Source organism: Convolutriloba macropyga, chromosome 13 (assembly GCF_964194025.1).
Source record: "Convolutriloba macropyga chromosome 13, txConMacr16.3, whole genome shotgun sequence".
NCBI lineage: Eukaryota > Metazoa > Xenacoelomorpha > Acoela > Convolutidae > Convolutriloba > Convolutriloba macropyga.
The window spans coordinates 31,633,039-31,651,158 of NC_134480.1; the positions used below are offsets into that span (position 1 = coordinate 31,633,039).

The window sequence follows — 18,120 nt, forward strand, 5'->3', positions numbered from 1 at the left end:
ATTCCAAGACAAACAGCCTGTGGATTAACAATTATTAAAGTAGTCTTTCATCAACACAAGCAATCTAATCACTTGCCGGTATTACAATTAGGTCCAACTCAATTTAGTGAATACTGTCACCATAATGGTTTTTCTGAAACACCCCAACACCCATTGTTGATGATTGATGAATGCTTTGGAAACTATATAAATAGTAATTTTCAGGAGTTTAATTTTCAGAAAAATTTTTCAACTGTGTATTTTGTCTTCCTTCTTCCAACTCAATGAAAACCTCAACAAACAGATATTTAATTTGACATCCTTGTTGAGTTTGCTGTTGCATCTCACTTCTGATGTTTCTATTCTTAAAACAAACGAATCTGGAACTATTTTTGATTCACTTTGAAAAAATGGGAGTGGTCAATTAATGGCTTTGTTTGAAATGAAAACAGAGTTAGCAGAATCGATCGGAGTCAACCAAAATGAGAAGACCAAAGCTCTTCGTAAGCGAAAGACCAGAGGTCTAAAGTTGATTGCCTCTAGAGTTCTGACGGATCAACGGATGGCGTTGCTACTGGTTGCTTTCCTTTGCATGTTTTTTGGTTTCAGCACCAATAGATAGGTTAACTTTGCGCTGGATCAGTTTGAAGAAAACAAATCAGTGGATTAAAAAATCAGCAAGCTCTATTGAAAATTTTTTTAAAACTTGTTTACAATTGGAAAAAGTTAAGAAGAAAAATAAGAAGAAGATAATTGAAACAGAAAAAATCACACTAAATTTGGTAAGTGACAGCACCAGAAAATTAATGGCCCGCTCTCAATCTTGTTATGCTCGCAATTGTTTGCTCGCAAGTGCTACAATCCCGGGTTGAAGTTTCTTTGATTTCATACAAGGATCATATAGGACTTCATACTGTCCATACTTGATTTCTTAGCACGATCCTTGTACGAATCCAAAGAAATCATATATGATCCTGGTACGAATACAAAGAATCATACATCTATTTTACGAAAATATTTTACCATTTATGTTTCTTGTTTTTATTCGGTAGGGCATCACCTATACGATACCCCGGTATCACATTGTGATCCGCCATAAGACCCTCACGCACAATATCATTTGCAAGGTTGGGCACTAAATAAAAGAGTTACTCCAAATAGATAACAAAATTTAGGACATACTCTGAGGCCAGTTTATACTTATAAATGCTCATTTATAAAAAAAAATCTAGAAAAAATTTCTAGATATCCTCAAATTCCTTTCCTGAATATGTTTAAACCACAAAGTTTTTCATTTAGCGCACACAAAGAATCAAGTGTGGATTGCAAATGCGATATAATAATTTAATAAGTCCTCTGACTACATTATACGAGAAATTGTGGCACCAGTCAGAGTTTTATGTGTCATATATGACCTTGTATGATATCAAAGAAATTTTTTCAGCTTCAATGGAAAATCAAAATTACACAGTTTTTAGTCTTTGAATTTTTTTGTATGATTCCTGTATGATTTCCGGGAAATCATATATGGTCCTTGTATGACTACCAAGATTTCATACAAATCATATATGACCTAGTATGATTACTAAGAACCATATATGACTTAGTACGAAATCAAAGAAAGTTGTATGATCGTTGACCCGGGATTGCAAAAAACTCTTGTTTGTTTTTTACTTGCCCTCAATAACGAAGCAAAAATTTATCGTGCAGCTTTCTGCATACAAAATGAATATACTTGTTTTTGTAAGGGCAATGGAAAAAAAGCTCAACCATAGTCACATTTACCACGTTTTGTTTTATCTGACCTTCTATAGAAACCAGCAGTTCAGCAATACCAATAGTCTATCCGCCTTACACTTGCAATTCCAAGAAACAGTAACTTGCAACGTTATTTGCCAAAAACAATAACAATGCCGAAGGACTAAATTTTATGTTAGCAATACCATTTGCGCCATATTCAACAGCAGCTTATTTTTGACGTGCAACTGCTATTTCCTTGCCTATCAATTGACAGAGAATCTGCTAAAAAGTGATTGCAAAATTGAAACAACACGGATTAGAATGAACAAAAATTAAAATCCAAAAATCTTTTCTTTATTATAGCAACTAATTTTTTGATCGTGTGCAAAATTAAAGACTCAAAAAAATTCGATATTGATGTGGTTCTCGCAATTATAGAGACACAACGTCATGATACATTTTCTAAATATGTCGTTGTAATTACTTTTATTTAATATTCTAAAATTTTAATATTCTCCGTCGAAAGTTCATGATTGCTATATACTTTTACATCTCATCTGAATCTCTCTATTGAAATTAATAATTTACAATTCAAACTGCCACTATTTTTTAAAAAATTTTAGTTTGGAGTAATTACCTAGTTTGTCAATTTTAAATTCGAAACAAACATTGTTTAAAATAATTCTTGGAAAACTGAGAATTTTTTTAACATGAACTCATATGAAAAAAGTAGTAATAATAGCATTAGTAGTAGTAAAAGTAGTTTTTTTGGAGTTTTTTGTTGTAAGCGGTAAAAATTGGTGAACATTTTGAAAGTTAATCGCTTATTGTAGTGTTGGAATTACATATTTTGTCGCACTTAAAAGCAAAATTTTTCAAAAAATTGCGATGAAAAAAACATCTTTTCAACGCTTATCTTACATTTTTTATAATTCCTCGAACTTGGGATATAAAAATAAAAGAAGTTCATTAAGACTACTATATAAAATTTGTGAATGCCATCCACATTATTTCATTCACAGTGAACAGTGAATCAAATTTCAGTCAGCCTTCTATCTCTCTAATTTTCACCCTAATATGCAAATTCACGGTAATGTCGCATTTTAAGACAACATAATTATTCTGTGTTAATTAGCGTTGAATAATATCAAAAAAATAGTGGGGAACAACTACAGCCTCCGTTTAATCAGTTTAGATCAATTACTAGTTTGCCAACCAATATTGTTCAAATTGACATAACTGGGCCTCCACCAACATCCGGAGTTCTCTCCTATATTTTGAAGTGCATTGATATGTTAAGTAAACAGATGTTGTTTAAAATTTAACATTATTTACATTATTTATTAACATTATTTAAAATTTTATTGGTTTTTCCTTGGAATCTTTGCTTAATTTCCCCATGCTTTGGGAGCTTGAATTGATTTTCTCCACATTGGATAAAACTTGGAAAACTGTGTGAATTTTTTAATATCCGATCTTTTAAAAAAAGGCTAGATAACAACGATAGAAAAGCAACAGGAGCTCCGTCGAAAGTTCATGATTGCTATATACTTTTACATCTCATCTGAATCTCTCTATTGAACTTAATAATTTACAATTCGAACTGCTTCTGTTTTACCGGATTAAAAAAGTTTTAATTCGGAGTAATTACCTAGTTTGTCAATTTTAAATTGGAAACAAACATTATTTAAAATAATGTTTAGAAAATTGTGAAGTTTTTTTAATATCAATTCATATGAAAAAAGTAGTAATAATAGCATTAGTAGTAGTAAAAGTAGTATTTTTTTTGTTTTTTGGTAGCAGTACTACGCTTATTGATAATTTTCATTCCTCAAATTTTTTGAGCGAGAGGCACTTGGGCGGTTATAGATTTAATGCGGTGAAAATACGTAATTTCCCATCTAGATTAAGCGTTGGAGATAAAATAAATCTCATTTCGCCGTTGAAATATGAATTTAACGGCCAAAAATTGCGATACTTACAAAATTTCACGGCGCTTTCATTACAAAAAAAGCGTGAATTTGATTTAGGTGGCTCACCTGAACAATTTGAGAGATTGGGTCCCCTGTGAGGACAACATTTTTTAGTACGACGCGAAACATGGGAGTTTTTAGTAAATTAACCGCATCCTGCAGTGTTGCAATTAAATGTTTCCACCGCATGTCACCGCAAAATTTTGTCCAAACACTGCGTTGAAAAAACAACCAATTTCCAATGCTTATCTTAATTTTTTTTAATGTTCCTAGAATCGGGGATATAAAGGTATAAGACGTCTGAAACACCATTATGTCAAAATTTTGGGGGCCATCCACATCAGTCTCTCTAAAATTAAGGCGAAATAAAAATTCAGTCAGTCTTCCATTTGTCTAACGGTAACATTGAAATGCAAACTCACTGTATTGTCACATTTGAGACAAATTAAATTTTCTGAAATGTTTAGCGATGAAGTTTGAGATATTGGAAATAAAACAAAAATAAGAGTGGTTGGCAAATATCAACTATCAAAAGATTGGCTTATTTGTATTTATCTTCAGCATTACGCAAGCTACCTTACAACCATTCGTTATTCAACCACCCTGATCTTTCACAGTCGAATTCCTAAAAACGCAATACCTGCAAATCCATTTATCATTAGCAGTGTAACTTCGACTTTATTGCTGACCTTCAGTACAAAAGCAATCATATTTTCACACACATCCTAGAATCGCTTGTAACATATTCAAAATAAATGGCTGGACAACAACGATAGAAAAACAACAGCAGCTCCATCGAAAAATCATGATTACTATAAACTTTTACATCTCATCTGAATCTTTCTATTGAACTTAATAATTTACAATTCAAACTGCCACTATTTTACATTTTGGATTAAAAAAGTTTTAATTCGGAGTCCTTACGTAGTTTGTAAAATCAATTTTCAATTCGAAACAATTTTTATTCAAGTTAGTCAGAAGTGACGAGGCGGAAAAAGAGGTGGCTGACATGCAGGTGTTAAGTGGTTCGATCCCGTGTCAGGCCTGTAATTTGTAGTAAGCGGTGAAATTTGGTGAACTTTTTGAAAATTAATTGCTTATTGTAGTGTTGGAACTACATATTTTGCCGCACTTCAAAGCAAAATTTTTCGAAAAATTGCTTTGACAAAAAAACATCTTTTCAACGCTTATCTTACATTTTTTATAATTCCTCGAACTGAGGATACAAAAATAAAAGAATTTCCCAAAGACAATTATGTAAAATTCGTGAAAGCCATCCACATTATTCCATTCACAGTGAACAGTGAATCAAATTTCAGCCAGTCTTCTATGTCTCTAATTTTCATTCTGATAGGCAAATTCACGGTAATGTCGCATTTTAAGACAACATAATTATTCTGTGTTAATTAGCGTTGAATTATATCAAAAAAATAGTGGGGAACAACTACAGCCTCCTTTTAATCAGTTTAGATCAATTACTAGTTTGCCAACCAATATTGTTCAAATTGACATAACTGGGCCTCCACCAACATCTGGAGTTCTCTCCTATATTTTGCAGTGTATTGATATGTTTAGTAAACAGATGTTTGCGCAATTTTTTACCTCCAAGTCTGCAACGTTTGTCAAAAAATACCTACTCCGTGGTTCGTGTCATTGCTACTTACCCATGACCATAATACCAGACAAGTTTCGCAATTTCCGCCACAAATGCTACCTGCACTGGCAGAGATTTTAGAAATAAAACAAGAACAAGGGTTTTTACGAATTTGCAAAAAGCAACTACAACACTATTTGCATAAATCTTTTTATTTGCAGCTTAATAACAGCTACCATACAACCCACGGCTATCCAACTTCCCTAATCTTTTATGGAAGAACTCCTTCAAATCCGATCGACTTGCGGTTCAGTAGTAAATAATAGAAATGCTATTTTCACACACACCATAGAATCGTTTGTAAAAGTTTTAAATAATGGCTAGACTTCAACTCTAGAAAAGCAACTGCAGCGCCGTTGAAAGTTCATGATTACTTATACCTTTACCTCTCATCTGAATCTCTCTATTGAACATTAACTCTCTATTGATCTTAGAAATTAATAAGTTATAATACAAATTATCCATGACAACCATATATCAGTCCAAAAAACACATACGAACAGAGAACATAGAGGAATTCATTACCGGAATTGAATACACAGTTGAAGGTGGTTGATGATTGCAGAAAAATGATTTTCTATGTGAGGACGCGAAAAAGTTGGAACCTATCCTACATTGCTGTACTCAATATCTTTTGATGAAAACTGAAAAACCTCTGCAATTTTTTTATTATAAAGTCAGTTTCACAAAAACTGCAAAAATTCAACTTTTGATAACATAAACAGAGTCTCGACAATAAAAAACTATACGGAAACTAATAAGGAACAGAATTTCCATCTGAGGAAACAATCTTCCACAAAAAAGTTTAATGTGTCCTGAATTTACATAGATACGACACAATGAATTATCCACCCGTTAGCTTTGAAAAAACAAATTTTGAACGTACAGAAAAATATCATTCCAAAAAATAGCCCGTAGAATAACATTACAATTGTAGGCTTTTATCAAAACAAGCAAATTCGTCATTTGACGGTATTGCAATTAATTTCAACCCACTTAAGTCCAGTCAATGCGTTAAAAACTATGTAACTATTTCAGCTAGAGTAAGCGTTGAGCATAAATCAAATCTCATTTCAGCACTAAAAAATGAATTTCACCGCTAAAAATTGACAATCTTACAAAATTTCAACGCAGCTGCATTACACAAAAGGAGTGAAACTGATTTAAAATCGAAACAAATTTTGTTTGAATTAGTCAGAGGTGGCGCGGCAAAAAAAGGGGAGGATGAAATTCAGGAGTTTAGAGGTTCGATCACTTGTAAGGTCGGTAATTTGTAGTAAGCGGTGAAATTTGGTGAATTTTTTGGAAATTAATCGCTTATTGTAGTATTGGAACTACAAATTTTGCCGCATTCAAATCAAAATTTTTCAAAAAATTTTGTTGACGAAAAAACATCTTTTCAACGCTTATCTTACATTTTTTATAATTCCTCGAACTGAGGATATAAAAATAAAAGCAGTTCCTAAAGACTATTAAGTAAAATTCGTGAACGCCATCCACATTATTCCATTCACAGTGAACAGTGAGTCAAATTTCAGTTAGTCTTCTATGTCTCTAATTTTCACCCTGATTCGCAAATTCACGGTAAAGTCACATTTTAGGACAACATAATTACTCTGTGTTAATTAGCGTTGAATTGAATAAAAAAAATAAATGGGAAGAACTACAGCCTCTTTTTAATCAGTTTAGATCAAATACTAGTTTGCAAAACAATATTGTTCAAATTGACATAACTGGGCCTCCGCCAACATCTGGAGTTCTCTCCTATATTTTGCAGTGTATTGATATGTTTAGTAAACAGATGTTTGCGCAATTTTTTATCTCCAAGTCTGCAAGGTTTGTCAAAAAATACCTACTCCGTGGTTCGTGTCATTGCTACTTACCCATGACCATAATACCAGACAAGTTTCGCAATTTCCGCCACAAATGCTACCTGCACTGGCAGAGATTTTAGAAATAAAACAAGAACAAGGGTTTTTACGAATTTGCAAAAAGCAACTACAACACTATTTGCATAAATCTTTTTATTTGCAGCTTAATAACAGCTACCATACAACCCACGGCTATCCAACTTCCCTAATCTTTTATGGAAGAACTCCTTCAAATCCGATCGACTTGCGGTTTAGTAGTAAATAATAGAAATGAAATTTCACACACACCATAGAATCTTTTGTAAAAGTTTTAAATAGTGGCTAGACTTCAACTATAGAAAAGCAACTGCAGCGCCGTTGAAAGTTCATGATTACTAATACCTTTACCTCTCATCTGAATCTCTCTATTGAACATAAAAGAAATTATTAAGTTATAATACAAATTATCCATGACAACCAGTTATCAGTCCAACAAACACATACGAACAGAGAACATAGAGGAATTCATTACCGCACTTGAATACACAGTTAAAGTTGATTGATGATTGCAGAAAAATGATTTTCTACGTGATGACGCGAAAAAATTGGAGCCTATCCTATATTGCTGTACTCAATATCTTTTGATGAAAACTGAAAAACCTCTGCGCTTTTTTTATTATAAAGTCAGTTTCTCAAAAACTGCAAAAATTCAACTTTTGATAACATAAACACAATTTCGCCAGTAAAAAAACTATACTGAAACTAATAAGGAACAGAATTTTTGTCTGAGGAAACAATCGTCCACAAAATAGTTTAATGTATCCTGAATTTAAATAAATACGACACCATGAATTATCCACCCGTTAGCTTTGAAAAAACAAATTTCGAACGTACAGAAAAATATCATTCCAAAAAATAGCCCGTAAAATAACAATTACAATTGTAGGCTTTCATCAAAACAAGCAAATTGGTCATCTGACGGTTTTGCAATTAATTTCAACACACTTAAGTCCAGTCTATGCGTTAAAAACTATGTAATTTTTTAGCTAGAGTAAGCTTTGAGCATAAATCAAATCTCAATTCAGCACTAAAAAGTAAATTTCACCGCTAAAAATTGACAATCTTACAAAAATTCAACGCAGCTGCATTACAAAAAAAGAGTGAAATTGATTTAAACTCGAAACAAATTTTGTTTGAATTAGTCAGAGGTGGCGAGGCAAAAAAAGAGGAGGATGAAATTCAGGAGTTGAGAGGTTCGATCCCTTGTAAAGTCGGTAATTTGTTATAGGCGGTGAAATATGGTGAATTTTTTGAAAGTGAACCGGTTACTGTAACTTTGAAATTACATATTTCAACTACCTTTTATCGCAAAATTTTGTCAAAAGTATGCGTTGAAAAAAAACAACTTTTCAACGCTTATTTTTCATTTTGTTATTTATCCTAGAAGCGGGTGTATAAAGGTACAAGACGTTCCTAAGCAAGAAAATTTCAGTCAGTCTTCTGTTTCTTAAATGGTAGCCTTAAATTGCAAACTCTCAGAAATGTCACATTTCGAGACAACTTTTTTTCTGAATGAATCAGGGGTGAAATTTGAGATTTTAGAAATAAAACGAGAACGCATTTGCAAAAATCAACTATACGACGATTGGTGAAATTGTATTTTTCTTCAGCATAATACACGCTACCGTACAACACTTCGTTATCACATCACCCTGACCTTTTACAATAGAATTCCTAAAAATCCCTTACCTTCAAATCCATTTATCATTAGCAGTGTAATTTTGACTTTATTGCTGATCTTCAATACAAATTATTTTCACACACACACACACCATGGAATCTCTCGTAAAATTAAAATTCAGTGAGTCTTTTATCTCTCTAATGTTTACCCTGATATGAAATTTCACGTTAATGTCGCATTTTGAGACAACATAATTATTCTGTGTTAATTAGCGTTGAATTATATCAAAAAAATAGTGGAGAAGAACTACAGCCTCCATTAAATCAGTTTAGATCAAATACTAGTCCGCCAACCAATATTGTTCAAATTGACATAACTGGGCCTCCACCAACATCTGGAGTTCTCTCCTATATTTTGAAGTGTATCAATATGTTTAGTATACAGATGTTTGCGCAAATTTTTAACTCCAAATCTGCAACATTTGTCACAAAATAACTACTCCGTGGTTCATGTCAATGCTACGTACTCATAACCAAAATACCAGACAAGGTTTGCAATTTACGTAACAAATGCTACCTGCACTGGCAGAGATTTTAGAATAGAAATAAAGCAAGAACAAGGGTTTTTACGAATTTGCGAAAAGCAACTACAACAAAATTTGCATAAATGTATTTATTTGCAGCTTAAAAAAGCTACAATACAACCCACGGCTATCCAACTTCCCTAATCTTTCATGGGAGTACTCATTCAAATCCGGTTGACTTGTGGTTTAGTAGTAAACAGTAGTAATGCTTTTTTCACACACAGCTCAGAATCTTTTGTAAAAGATTTAAAAAAATAAATAGACTACCATGATAGATAAGCAACAGCAGCAACGTTGAATCTTCCTGATTAATCTAAATTTTTCAATCTGAATCTCCCAATTGATTATAAGAAAATTAGTATTTTACAAAACAAATTGCCAAAAATACAACTTTCTAACGCTTTTCTTGGTTTTTTTTATTATTTCTAGAATCGGGGAGGTAAAGGTATAAGACGTTCCTAAACACCATTATCTCAAATTCATGGGGGCCATTCACATAAATAAATAATTTTTCTTGTTATTTTTTATTATAAAAAATAAGAATTTCGAGTTATATTTTAATCCGCAAAAAAACAGTCCTGTCCCACTTGTTTCATCAACTCAACCTGTTTAAGCCAAATTTGCCTCAACTAAATATACCAGAACACACTCCAACATCTACAAATTCATCTATGACAGCAAATAAAAGAATTCGAAACACCTTAGTCAAACGCACTAAGCCAAACGCACTAAAGATTTTAGCGCAATTTTTCAACTCTTAAAAATAGGTATATTTAAGAGCATGACATCCGGCCAGAGAATTGGCAGAACCTGCTCAAACGTCAAAGCTATTGAAATTAATCGAAAAAAGAAGCAGGCTATAGCACAAATCGCAGCCCTTTCACCTTTCAGTTACTTTGCCTAAGCCGGTGGTACAAAAATTAGAAAAAAACAGACTGGAATACCAAATGGAAGCAATACCACATCTTAATACGTTAGACAACCAGAACAAACCCAATTTTTTCTATCCATATTATTTCAACTAACCTAATCGAATTATTGAAAGCTGACATTCCCACAAACTACGCTAATTTTATAGAAAAAGCAACCTTTCGAGTGTGCCTCGAGGTAATATCATCAGAACTTGCCATTTGGCATAAATAACATGAAACTTATTCCAAAACCGAACAAAATTTTAATATAATGTCAAATTTCCCAAAACAGGAGAAAAACAGAAAATCCCAAAGCCTTGGTTCAATGTGATTATTCTTTGTGGTTAGAGTAGTACCAAATTGATTTAACTTTGATACGTACATGACCAGAGTATTTTTAATTCTGAAAGGAGGTTGACATATCATTTGAGGAACTTGCATTTGTTTTGTGATAGAAATGGAGCGAGGAGACCTTGATGCATGCCAAATTAACTAAGACGGCTGATTTAAATCGTAGTTTTAAAAACTCTTTTACAGTACCTTACTACCATCGAATAGAAGCTCTGTTATTGACGTTATGAATAGAAAATCTTTCCAAAATTTTATAATTACGTTTTAACCAATTTCTGTCTAATTTTTTAACTTCCTCTTGATTTCTTTTGGCATTGTTTCTCTCTCTCTCTCTCTCTCTCTCTCTTTTACTCTCTCTCTCTCTCTCTCTCTCTCTCTCTCTCTCTCTCGCTCTCTCTCTCTCTCTCTCTCTCTCTCTCTTGCAGAAGGTAAGTTAAAAATCCGTTTCCATATTGTACAGGATGTAGATTTGCGACCGATTTTATTTCAGGAAAAAACAACAACCTTCGTTTTATTCAAAGCGATTGAAATCAAGTGCTCTGTTGTACAAGCTTTACAAATTATCTCTGTATCCATAAAACAACTTGACTCAGCACTTCCACCTACCTGTTGAATTTTGACTGAATTTTTGAAATATTTTTTTCGGAAGGCCTCATAGCTACGTGTCATGTCAGTGCTATCAAATCCATCAAAACTTATGGCTAAAAGAGGTCCAATAATAACGTAGAAAGGCGAAACGTAAAGGGCTCTGCACTTGGATTAATTTTGAGATAGAAAAAAGATTTGTAAAGAAAGAGTTGTTTTGAATTAAAACAGAGTGCCAACCGCGCTTTGCAATTAAAAACAATTTTTCCCTAACTGTAGTAAAGGAATTTCAATGGTTTCATCAGCATGGTTTTATCAACTGGTTCAACCTGACTTTCCACATACCACGCAATAATTTAATAATAGCATCATAGAACGAAACGTTTAATTTCAATGGAATCTCAAAATAAGTTTTTGAGAGATAAACCACGGTTAAAATTTTTTTTAAATGACTACCAAAAAATTCAGAAAACGAGTTTATGCTTGTTTTACGATTAGTGGGTACGCTTTAAGGTACAGAATTTTTTAAACAGAAGTTAAATTTTCAACGAATATGTAAACATTTTTAAATTCACTAAGAAAAGAATTTTCAACACTATACAAATTGTCCTTCGAAATTGCAACTGGATAATGAAAAAAAATCTTCGAAAAAAAGAAACGTTTGTTATTATTGAAAACATTTGCAACTTCTGCTCAAGAGTTGGGCAGAGAAACAGAGCCAGACACAGCCAAAAAGAGACACCATCATCTTCAATTATAAACTCACAAGGGTTATGAATTTGTGTAAACTCGTAAACAATTGTGTCACCCAAGATATATATGATTTGTGTCATGGCAAAATAACCCAATTGTGTCTTCTGACACAAATTTTCCATAACAACCAAATATCAGTCCAACAAACACATACGAACAGAGAACATAGAGGAACTCATTGCCAGAACTGAAAACACAGTTACACTTGATTGATGATTGTAGAAAATTGATTTTATATGTGATGAAGCCAAGAAATTGAAACCTATCATCAATTGCTGTACGCAATACCTTCTGATGAAAACTGAACAACCACTGCACCTTATTATTTTATTATTAAATCAGTTTTTTAAAAAAAACTGCAAAAGTTCAATTTTCGATTATATAACCACAATCTCGACAATTATAAGCCCAAACTGAAACTAATAAGAAACAGTATTTACGTTCGAAGAAATTATCTTCCTTAAACTAGCTTAACGTATCCTGAACTTACATAAATAAGAGACAATGTACTATCCACCCGTTAGCATTGAAAAAAGAACTCCGAACTTCCACAAAAATTTTATTCCAAGAAAAGCAGCCTGTAGAATAACAATTGAAATTGTAGGCTTTCATCAACACAAGCAAACTGGGCATCTGACGGTATTGCAATTAATTTCAACCCACAAAAGTTCGGTCAATGCGGTAATAACTGCGTTGAAACTTTGTAATGTGTCAGCTAGAGTAAGCGTTGAACATAAATCAAATCTCATTTCACTGCTAAAATATGAACTTCACCGCTAAGAATTGACAATCTTACAAAAATTCAACGCAGCTGCATTACACAAAAGGGGTGAAATTGATTTAAATTCGAAACAAATTTTGTTTCAGTTAGTCAGAGGTGGCGTGGCGTGGCGGAAAAAGCGAAGGCTGACATTCAGGAGTTGAGAGTTTCGATCCCTTGTAAGGCCGGTAATTTGTTATAGGCGGTGAAATATGGTGAATTTTTCGAACGTGAACAGCTCACTGTAGCTTTGAAATTATATCTTTCCACCGCATTTCACGGCAAGTTTTTTCCAAAAAATTGCGTTGAAAAAAAAACCAACATTTCAACGCCTATCTTAAATTCTTTCATTGTTCCTGGAGGCGGGTAAATAAAGGTACAAGATGTTCCTGAACACCTTTATGTCAAATTCTTGGGGGCCATTGACATCATTCTATCCACAATAATTGAGAAATAATTTTCAGCCAGTGTTCTATATCTTTAATGCAAACCTTAAAACGCAAACTGAAATGTCAAAATTTGAGACAAGATATTTTCTGAATGAAGTAGGGATGAAATTTGAGATATTAGAAATAAAACGAAAACACTTTTTTTTTCGTATTTGCAGATTTCAACTATAAGACGATTGACGTAATGTATTTATCTTCAGCATAATACAAGCTACCAGACAACCATTCGTTATCCAACCACCCTGATCATTTACATTAGAATTCTTGAAAATCCAATACCTACAAATCCATTTAATATTAGCAGTGTAATTTTGACTTTATTGCTGATCTTGAATACAAAAAAGTAATGCTTTTTTCACACACACCATGTAATCTCTTGTATTTTTTTTAGATAAATGGTTAAACTAGTATGATAGAAAAGCAACAGCAGCACCACTGAAGTTTCATAATTACTTTATAGTTTTACATTTCATCTCAATTTCTCCGTTGAACACAAAAGAAATTGATAATTTGCAATTCAAACTGCGACCTTACCGGATTGAAAATGTTTTAACTCGAAGTAATTACTTAGTTTGCAAATCAAAAAGGTTAATACACAAGTTGCACTTCAAGTTAGTTTCAATGACCTTCAGACTTAAGTTCACAAGGATTACCAATTGGTGTGGACTTCTTAAAACAATGGTGTCACCTTCGATTTATTTAATATTTTGTTTTGGCATGATAACGCTTTTGTGTCCTCTGAACCAAAATTTCATGACTACCAGATACCAACTCAACCAACAATTAGAACAGTGGGGAACGTTTTATCAACACTAAAAAACCTACTTACCCTTAATTGATGATTGCAGAAAATTTAAACTTAAATTGATGAAGAGAAGAGACTAAAACCTATCGTAAACATCTGAGCTCTACGAAAATCTCTGAGCCCTTTTTACATTTAAGTCACTTTTTTAAACTTCAAACTATCTAACATAAAAACAGTCCGGCCAAAACTGTATTTAATTGAAATTACTAATTAAAAGCTTGAAGAATTTTTTCCAAAAAAACCGCCCTTGGAATAACAATTAAAATTGCAAGTTTTCATTGACTCAAAAAGTCTGATCACCAGCTGGTATTGCAACAGAGTCTCACCCTGTTTATTGAATAAAATCATCAAAAATGTTTCCTATGAAACAACCAATTTGATGTATAAAATTCCTGAAAATTATGGAAACGTCAACAAACAACCAAATTGGTTTTGTGTATCAAGAAAAAGTTTTAATGCCAGAAAATTTTGTTAACATTAATCTTCTTGGTCATTTCCCCAACTCAATGAAAATTCAACAAGAAGATAACTAATTTATTATCTCCGCGTTGAATTGGTTATGGCGCCAATATAAAATTGAAAGCATTTTTACGAATCTCAATGCGAACGAATCTAGAGTTAGTTTTGGTTTACTATCAAAACACGTGAGTGGTCAAATTATAGCGGCTAAAAAAGATTTGGTTGAAAGAAAAGCTGAGTAGGCTGAATCAATTTGAATGAACGAAATTGAAAATACAAACTCAACCCATATGCGAAACATTACAGGATTTAAGTTTTTTGCCATTGGCATTGACAGCAGCAACAACTGGCGCCTGAATTGCACGATCTCCTGATTCAATAGTTGGCTTGTGCGTTGGTTTGAGCAGTAATTAGTGGGATATTGGTTTTTCTCTGGATCAAGCAGAAGCAAGCTACAAACAGTGAATTGAAATAACGATAAGCCTTCATGACAAATTTCTCACCCTTGATTAACAAATGAAAGAATTTAGGAAGCCAGAGATACAGGGACTTTACATTTTAATTCATTACTTGACCTCAGTAATAAGGTAAAAATAATTGTGCAAGTACCTGTATACATCTTGAATTTATCTTTTTCTGCACTGACATTGGTGAGAAAAGTTTTGCCAAGGTCAGATTTACCACGTTTTGTTTTGCGTGACATTCTAAACACAGCAGCACTTCACAGAAATGAAAAGTTTTTCTGTGTTAGGTTGGCAAATCCGACAAACCATAATTTGACATATTATGAAACAAATACCTTTACAATAATTAATAACGATCCTGCAAGACTAAAATTTATATATGCCGAACAATTCGCCCCAGGTCCAACAGCACGGCATTTTAGCCGTGGAACATCAAATCAAAAACATATTGGAAATGACGGTTAATCACTCAAACATAATCAAAGATCAAATTAAATTGCTTTTACAGAAAAAACTAACTCGGATAGCATTACTGTCTTAAGCTGAAACAGTCAACTGTGTTAGATCAAATGGTTTCTTGATATGCATTAATGGATTTTTATTTGAAACGGCTTACGACAGTTGCTTGGGCTTACGGTTTTTCAGTAACCGTTTTACTGCTCTGAATAATTTTAGTGTCTTAATAGTATAATTACCATGCAAAAAGAGAAGTTTGGAAAAAAAAGATTAATTACAATTGCTTCCAATAATTTCGTCATATTTCTAACAAATCTCACAAAAGTGGACAAATTGAATAAAACCAAAGTCCCAGGGTGTTAGCTTTTTTAATTAAACTGATCTTTGGACCAAAACCTTCAACTGATTTTCTAGAAATCCGAGCTGATAGTTTCTCCTGTCATCATGAACCCGAAATAAAAACTGACATTAGGTTGGCGAGACCTAATATAACATCTCTTTGAAAAAGCAGCCAATTTGTCCCAATTGCCTAATATATCAACAATGACGGAAACAAGAGACGAGATGATTGAAAAAATTCAATTACAAATGACTTCAATCCCTAAACATTGCATAAAATGAATTGATGAACTTGACGACATTTCGCAGTCCATACTTCTAAGAAAGCAGAAAATTAAGACCATTCTAAGAATTTTTTTATCACTTACTAGGAAATTTTCTGTCGGAAATGGAATGGTTTTGTATTTGATATTGTTTTTATTTCATACTGGTCTCAAGTCTGTCCTGCACAAGTTCAGATTGCTCTAGGACACTATCACAAGAACTCCAATAGGCAAAAAAGAATTGAAATAAAGACTATGATGTTTGTATCAGTTGAAAAACCATCAAAATTTGCGTTTTCGTCCTCAATTCGAACTGCTACAGAAAAACATAATTATTAATGAAGATAAGTTGCTCCCGTTTTTCATCCAAAGCACAGCATTGAATGCACCAATGGAACGCAAAACATTAGATAAGAAGCTCTCGTTATATTATTTGTCGGTAAAAACGAAAATTTTCTGAAATTTCAGTTTCCCTTTCTTTTTAATTTTTTGTTCAAGATCAGTCAAATTATATTTTTGAAATTCTTAGTGATTTTTTATCGCTTTGGTATCGTTTTGGAACATTTCAATGTTTTGATTGGCCAAAATGAAATTTTGAAATTGATCAACATGACAACTGTTTTGTAGTAATTCAATGTCAACTCCGTACTCATCGCGCGTGTTCAGCAGTGGCTTCCTCTTTGCCATATGCAACGCATCAAGAGTCAGGTGTTTTTGTGGCTCATATCAGTAATATATTTTACGCCAATCAAACGCTTGCGAGTGCCACAACATTCGTTTTTTTGCTGACTTACTGGTGACGCCTTTTTTGATGATCTGTCATCCGCGTGTTTATAAAGCTGCAAGTGATTTCGGATGCCACATGCAATTTTAGATGCGCAGAATTAGACTTTGGTGGTAGAAAGGTTTTTAGTTTAGGTGTTATGTGGATCACTGTAAGATGAGTTATATTTTGCAGCTTTTCCTTAGGTCTAATGCTTGTAATATCCGTGCACTGTCTACGGTTACGGTTTGGGTTGGATGTTATTCTTAAGCACTTTAAACCTCAGAGTTACTGAGGAAAATTTTCCAAGTTTCAGACTTGAATTTAATTGAGCAGATGTAAATGTACAATCAGTTTAAAAAAAGTTAGATCTATTGCTTGTAAATAGTAGAACTTTTGTGAAGATGAGAGATGTAAAGCAATTAAAGAGAGGCAGCTCGATTGTGTAAGGTTTAGTTTTGAATATGTTCTTTGGTTTCAGTCCTATCAATGTTTAATTAATCTTAGGTTAGTTTTACCCATTTTCGTTAATCTCTTTGGAATTTTCTCATAGTTATTTTCTACCGCACGGGTCCCTGTTAGTTAAACAAACAGATAACAGGTTTACCTGCTTGACGAATCCGGTCATGAAAAAACATTTTTTGACGTGTCCCGTCAAGATGATATTCCATGATGATTCCCATCATTATTTATGATGCTTTCTTCATATTGTTAAAATCCGGTTTACAATTAGTAACCTTCTCTGTTTGTTCTCCTATTTGTTTGTGAAAATTTCGAATTATGAGTTTAGTATGTAATTTTTGCGCATGTTAAACATTATGGTTCACTATACTGCCTCCCTTTTAGAAAATGTGAGTGTTCCACTCACTCACACTGCAAGAGTTTCAAATGTCCATTTTCGAGTTCATATATTCTTGTGCTTTTTCAATCCCGTACTTGTCATAAATATTACGGGCCTCCTCGTCTTCCATAATTTTCTTTGCTTGAAAAATGATTTTGAACATGTCCTCACGACCACCCTTGTCCGGATGACAGCATTGCCAACGTTTTGAAATGTTTCTGGATAGTACTGGTTGTGGCCCCCAGTGGCAGGAATAGAAGTTCATAAAAGTCTGGAGGTCAACTGAACGGGCTCTGCGCGTTGATCGCCTCCAGCCTCCTCTGTATGATCTTCTTTGAGGTTTGCTCTGTTTTTACTCTACCCCTTAGCTTTCTATTGTCTATCTCGGCATTCTCCAACTCCCGAGCTAAGCACTCCCGCTCGTCCACCTCAGCGATACATTCCCTTGTTTTTGTTTCGGC

General features: G+C 33.3%; 2 protein-coding genes across 3 annotated transcripts in view; one reads left to right on the forward strand and one right to left on the reverse strand.

The window, feature by feature from the left end:
* LOC142351907 (coronin-6-like) overlaps window positions 1-18,120 on the forward strand; it is a 560,192-nt gene that overhangs the window by 296,246 nt on the left and 245,826 nt on the right. The window lies entirely within an intron of this gene.
* The window catches only part of LOC142351502 (actin-related protein 2/3 complex subunit 3-like), a 167,866-nt gene that overhangs the window by 101,372 nt on the left and 48,374 nt on the right, over window positions 1-18,120 (reverse strand). The window contains exon 1 of one of the 2 annotated variants that reach the window (XM_075403557.1): window positions 1,322-1,332. The exons of the other annotated variant lie outside the window; for it this stretch is intronic. The gene's annotated coding sequence lies outside the window, so the exon portion shown is untranslated. Of the gene's footprint in view, window positions 1-1,321; window positions 1,333-18,120 lie in introns of those variants that run through there. 2 annotated transcript variants of the gene reach the window in all.